Source organism: Mus caroli, chromosome 19 (genome assembly GCF_900094665.2).
Source record: "Mus caroli chromosome 19, CAROLI_EIJ_v1.1, whole genome shotgun sequence".
In the NCBI taxonomy this organism is placed as follows: domain Eukaryota; kingdom Metazoa; phylum Chordata; class Mammalia; order Rodentia; family Muridae; genus Mus; species Mus caroli.
This window is the reverse complement of record NC_034588.1, coordinates 48341662-48348752: the sequence shown is the minus strand read 5'-3', so window position 1 is coordinate 48348752 and position 7091 is coordinate 48341662.

Genomic DNA, 7091 nt, shown 5'->3' with positions numbered 1-7091 from the left:
TGCGCCACTATGCCTGGCTTCTTGTCCAACTATTTTATTCAACTATTACATAATATTCTAAAGTGTTTCTGGTGACAATACATTTTATTTCCTGTGTGCCCAGACAAAAAAAATCCATAGGTACTGGCATATAAGTAATGTTTAATGAACAGTCATTTGTGATAAAATTGGTAAGCAAGTGTCTATCATATTTTAGAATAGTGGTAATTTTTCAAAACTTCCACTATCTCATTAGAATGTCATCTTGGCCAGACAGCATAATGCTTCTGAATTCTGATTCTATCTTCTACAAAAACTGAAATAAGAATAAAACGTAATTCAGAGAACTCTCATATTGAATAAGATGAGATGCTCAGGGTCAGGCTTGATTACTTGAGTAGACTTAGCACACTGAGGAGTCTCCACTATTTATCACAAACACAAAAGGGTGGGTGGCCCCACAGTGAGACATCCTCCAATATGCAAGTGCAGTTGGAAATGATGACAAATAGCCTCCACAGACAACCGTGGCTGAACTGGCTCAGTGATTAATTCAAAAGCCCATAAGTGATTGTGGGTCATCTTGGGAGAATTTTAATACTGCAATTATAGCCATTTATTCTGTTTTCTCATTTTATATCTCTTTAGGGTTTCAGAGTCCCCTGAGAAAAGTTTATATTACACACATTTTCAATCTGATAGTGCCTAAAGGGAGCAGAGTAAAACAACTTTAACCATTTGCATTACTTCTTGTACTAGAAGTTCATAAAATCGATATACTTATTGCATAATTATAATTTGATTTGCAAGAACAGCATCTCCAAGTTTAAACCTACAATTCAGCCATGAACACCCTTTAATTTTTTTTCCTCTTTAATTAAAAGCTTACCTTCAAAAAACCCAATTCCCTTAAATAAGGGAAGGCAAAACCTGTTCTATAAAGATTTTAAAAGTAAATATGTTTAACTTTGAGGACCATGCAGGAATGGAGTATCTATAATACTGATCACTTTATATTTCTGCCTTAACTGCTGTTGGGTTTCTTCCCTGAGACCTACTTACTCATGCTCATATATGTGGGAAGCCATTCCGGACTCCCTGGCCAGCAGGACGGAAATCTATGCCAGGCAGTAAACAAGCCCATATTTGGTGGATGGCTCGCCCTTAATCCCTGATTGGCTGAGCAAGCCTGCCTGGTGAGGAGATGTGACCTGTGGTGATTGGTTGAGGTGTGGTTGTGGCTTGAGTGGATAAAAATGCTTGCACCCCGAGGCGCAGGGGATTTGAAGAGAGAAGCTGCCTGAGTAAACTGCTTTAAGAACCCGTGGTTGCATTTTCCTTGCTGGCCGAGTTGGACGCAACACATATACCTCTACTTTTGACTCCTATTTCCTCTTTGCTAAACTGACATGCGTTTCAAAATGCAAAGAATATTTTATAGCCTCCTGTACAGAGAGCAGTTTCTTCCAGTCCTGTGCCTATATTGATCCAAGTTGATGCCCTGTGTGGATGCTGCCAGTACACAAAAGAATAATATCCTTGTCATGATGAGGCATGCCACAGAGGTAGTTAAAAACTATGTCTAAGGTTATTGAAGCTATTCTCAATATTAGAGATGTTTGCTTATCTTACAGGGGTAGGAAGTAGAGGCCAGAGAATCTCTATTTTTAAATTATAATGGATAATTATATTGTAGCTCAAAAAATACAGAGAATGTCCCAAACCCCCAAAACCATTCCTTTGATCCCTCAGTCACTGATCTGTCATTATTCAGAATAAGAGTTTGGATAATATTTTTTTTAACCTTAATTTGCTAAAATATAAACTGGATTTAGTATTGTTATAAATTACGATTACTATATGTTATATATTACAAGGGTTAGTTTTACTGTCTTGTAATCCATGACTTGCTCAATCTACTTTCTTATAGAAACCAGAACCACCAGCCTAGGATGGCCCCACACATAATGAGCTGACCCACACCACATACACACACACACACATACACACACACACACGCACAAAATACCAATTAAGAAAATGTTTCAAGGGCTTGCTTTTGGTTCTGTCTTACAGAGACTTTTTTGTTTGTTTGTTGTCAGTTGAAGCTCCCTCCTCTCTGATGAATATAATGTGTGCCATGTTGACATAATACTAGCCAGGACACTGTATATCTATGGTATAACATCTGTGGTGCAGTCAGGAAAACAACTCTCATTTGGAAGTATTTCAAATTAATGCCAGCTATAGGTAGGATACTCTCTGAAGCACTTTAAGAACCATCAAGCATTCTGGCTACAGTCCTAAGGTTGGTATGTTGGGGATTGTCAAGGGTCATTCTGATGAATATTGATGTGTAAAAATAGCTTAGCAGTAAGGGGTAGGACTTGCTCTCCTACCTTAGAGATCTTGCTTAATCATGTTCACTATGTCTCTATTCACAATATCTAGTAAACAGAAATCAGTCAAGGTGTAATGAGAAAGTGGTACATACATATAATGAGAAATCTACCCAGCTATAAGAAAATGAAATGATAAAGTCTGTAGATAAATGGATGAGATTAGAAAATTACATTGAATGAAATAACCCAACTTTATATATAGATCCTGTAAAATTTTACTCAATGTGTTCAATTTAGACTACCTAACCCAAAATGGGAAACTAGGAAGGAGCCATTGTGAGAGGATTGCTTTAATTGTTTAAATAGGAAGTAGATGGAGAAGAGAAGACTCAAGAAGGTAGAAGAAATGTTAACATAAAAATTTACTACTTTATAATAAAAAAGTAAATATAACTTGTAGCAGTATGCATTTAAATTTCTCAAATTGATCCCAGTAGTGTATGCCTTGCTTCACACCCCAACGCTCTTGGTTCTCAAAAGAAAGACACATACACACAGCCTATATACTTTTATGTCTTTAACAGCACAGTGGCTGGGATACATCTGAACCTCCCTGACTAATCCACTTCCCTCTGATGTTCCCAAGTCATTGCTTACTAACATCTATTTTCCATCTTTGCTGCCCTGGACCAAGTCTGCAGCCCTTTTGGGCTCCTATATGGCAACTATGCTCTCTATATCCCATACCTCCTGATCCCTCCTCACATCATGGAAGATCTCCTTCTTCCCCTCACCACCTGCTTCCTCTCTCTCTAGCCCTGGCATCCTCAAGTCCCACCTCTGTCCCCCTGCCCAGCCATTAGTTGTCTGCATCTGTATTTACCAATCAGAACTAACTGGGTGCAGGGTTCCTGCATGCCTTCCATGCTGATATTCCTGTGAGCAGTTGGGGCACCCAAGTTAGCATAAGAATGTAAGCAGCTATGACTTGTAAGGTTTTTTTTTTTGTTTGTTTGTTTTGTTTTGTTTTTGAAGCATGCCTAGAAAATGTATTTCCAGCATGTTTATTAAATGGAACTCCAATAGCAAGGGTGAGATGATTTTATTTTATGAGTTGTTGATCAGAAAAATAGCAGAGGAGCCAAAACCAATTTAGGCCCTTGATTTTTGCATAGTGGTCCCACAGAGGAGGAGATAGTGTTGTTGAAGATATCTCAACAACCATGGATGCATGAAATAGAAAAGCCAAGGTAAAACGTTACTAAAATTTTCTTGTCTACTTGCTAGCTTTCATAACCCTGGGAGATGCAATGCATGCTGCCAGGAGAGAAAAGACAGGGACAATTGCACCCATGTTTATCCTATGGCCTAGGAGACCCATTTGCCAAGCAAGATATAGCTGCTTGTGTAATAACAACCTTACTTGTATAGTGACAACCACTGCCCTGTTGTATTAGAGACCTGCTCCACAGAAGGAATCTGTGCTTGGAACTGAGAGCTTAGCTAAATGAATTTGTGTCAGGGAAATTATAGGCTGTAGGAGGGAAAGGTATATTTTTTATCTTATTGAGAATTTTTTTTTCTTGTAATAGATCTGATTACAATTTCTTCCCCTTTCCCTACTTTTCTCAGCTGCTCCATATCTTTCCTCCCATCCAGATCCACTCCTTCTCTGTCTCTCTTTAGAAAACAAACATCTAAGGAATAATAATAAATAAAATAAGTCAAAGCTGAAGCAAACAAATTGAGACAAGGCAGAACAAAGAGAAGAAAAATTACCAAATAATAAACACATACAAACATAAAGACACACGTGTTGTTACGTACAGGAGTCCCACACAAGTACAAAAATGGAAGTCATATTTATATGCAAAGGTCCTGTGTTTTTTTTAAAAAAGAACTCTGACTGAACATTAGACAAAATGAACATTCAAAGAGACGACGGAGTTCATTTTCTGTTAGCCATTTACCACTGGCTTCGTAATTGCCATGAAGTGTCTTTCCTAGTAAAAGACATTTGCAGGTCTTTGAGTAAACCACCAACCAATGAAGCAGAGGATGGCCTAGTTGGTCATCAATGGGAGGAGAGATCCTGGGTCCTGTGAAGGTTCTATGCCCCAGTATAGGGGAATACCAGGGCCAAGAAACAGGAGTGGGTGGGTTGGTGAGCAGGGAGAGGGAGATGGGATAGGGGTTTTCAGAGAGGAACCCAGGAAAGGAGATAACATTTTAAATGTAAATAAAGAAAATATCTAATAAAAAAAAGTTTTCTTCACACACTCTTCTGTATCTTTCACTGATCTTTAATGGGAATGGGATACATGTATTATTTAGGGTAAGCACTAATATATCACTTATTCTTAGTGTGCTGTGCAACTATGAGTCCTTGCATTCATTATTTTTCATGATAAAGAGAGGCTTGTCTGATTAAAGCTGGGGGTAGTGTTTTGTCTGTGGCTATAAATATACAGAAGACAGTTTGATACTGTGCCTATTTAGAAAATGGATTATTAGGCTGGGCGTGGTGGCGTACGCCTTTAATCCTAGCACTTGGGAGGCAGAGGCAGGCGGATTTCTGAGTTCAAGGCCAGCCAGGTCTACAAAGTGAGTTCCAGGACAGCCAGGGCTACACAGAGAAACCCTGTCTCAAAAAAAAAAAAAAAAAAAAAGAAAGAAAGAAAGAAAAGAAAATGGATTATTTTTTTTGATAGCCAGTTTTTCTGTCAAACTACTGGCTCTATAATGGCAACCACACCAGACCTCAGAAAAGATGGGTGGAGAAGGCTGAAAAAGTGGGATGATTTGCCAATAGATGAAGGAGGGAGGATAAGTGGACACTACCAGTCATTTCTCTTCTTGGGGACTGAGAACAGTGTGAAACAAGTCACCAACCACTGAAGAAAGCAACCGTGAGCCCTGCAAGGATATTGAAATATTAGAGTCTGGCACTAAACGTTTTCTTTGCTTACATGAATGTCAAGGTCTGTAGATGACTACTATGTTGCTAGTGAGTAGCATTTTTACCACTTTGCCCCTGTTTTTACTTCTAATAAAACATTCTCCCCAGTTTCTTAAAACTGATAATTGAATTGATATCTTACCTCTAGATTTTTTTTTCCTACATCGACTTCCTGGGAAGATAATATGTCCTCTGTAATCACAAGAATTGTGTCTACCTTTTGTCTTCCTCATTAAAATCAATAGTTTTATTACTTTGGGTGTGAGGCAGTTTATTACCCTCATTGGTCCATATTCTGAGTAAATTTGTCTTTCTAGTTTTTTTTTTTTAACATACAGATAACCACCATAGATCAGGTATTGGTAGTGGGAATAAATCAACCAAGCTTAAAGTCAATTTTGTAAAATTTTAAAATGTGTATTGTCTTACTTGGTAGTTGCCACAGGTGACCTATATCTACTCCAGACATATTTGGATTATGTTATTATTTTGTATCTTCTACCTTTCTGACTGAACATCTATCTTAATTGAGCTCTTTAGGTTATCTGCTGCTAATCACTCCTGTAGTGTGTAGTTATTAAAAACTAGCCACTCTAAGCTGGCTAGCTGCCAGCACGATTGGTCTTACCCACCCCCACGGTTCCAGCCACCAGCTGGCTGCCAAGTCACCCCTGTGGCTTGCCTGCAGATTCTAGCAACTCCTTGCTCAGTTCCTCTTAGCCCTGTAAAATGATAACACTAGAGACTTGTAATTTACTAGCCATGTTTATGATGATAAATCTCCAGCCCCAAAGTACCCGAGCAAAGAATACAAAACCCAATTGATATAAATAAACTACACACTTAGATTGGACAAATGTACCCTACATTTCTCTATTGTCTATCTATAAAATCCCTACCTACCTATAGCTCCTTCAGGCCACAAGACCTCAGCTCAGCTTCATCTTCCTCCATCTTCTTCCATCCTCTGTCTCTCTTCCCTCTCTCCCTGTCTTTCCTTCCTCTTTTCCCTGTCTAAAACTTTCAGCTCCAACTTTTTCTTCCACTGCTCAATCACAGGCTCTAGCCCTATCTGACTAAGATTTCACCTGACCTCACCTGGGTATGGGCACCCCTCTTGAGGGAGCAGGAAATACAAACTGAAATCCACAACACACTCCTATATTAATCGTTCACCATGTCTCTGGCACTGTCACTCTAGAGCCATTTTATCTGTAGAAACAATTTCTTTCTGCATCTTTGTTAGGAAGTCAAACTGTCTTTTGTGATGTTAGAAGCAGAGAAGGATAAGGCACACATCATTCTTGCTATCACAGAGTTCATAGCTAAGCTTGAACCAGGGCCCTCTTTTGTTTCCTTTTACTTTCCAGGATTTTTCACTTTTGAATATTGTTTTAGACAGAATGATCTTTGCTCATTCTCTTCTGTTTATTCTCCACCCCGTTTTTTTTTTCTTTTCTTTTTAGAGCACTGATAACTCTTTTTTTACTTCCTTGCTCTGCCATGGCCTTTGTCGGCAGGATGCCTGAGATGTTCTTTGTAGGAATGATACAGATCCCAATTTACATCTGTCATATTGCCACATTAGTACCATTTCCTTATTTAGACTTAAGAGTGTACTGGGTGGATAATTATTGGATCACTTACATTTTGCTCACCAGATATCAATATATGAGTCACATAGAAGCCTGAGATTAACTTCCACTTTTTATATATTCATTCAATGATGATGCAAAAACTTAACACCCTGTTGGTTTCCTTCCTTCCTTCCTTCCTTCCTTCCTTCCTTCCTTCCTTCCTTCCTTCCTTCC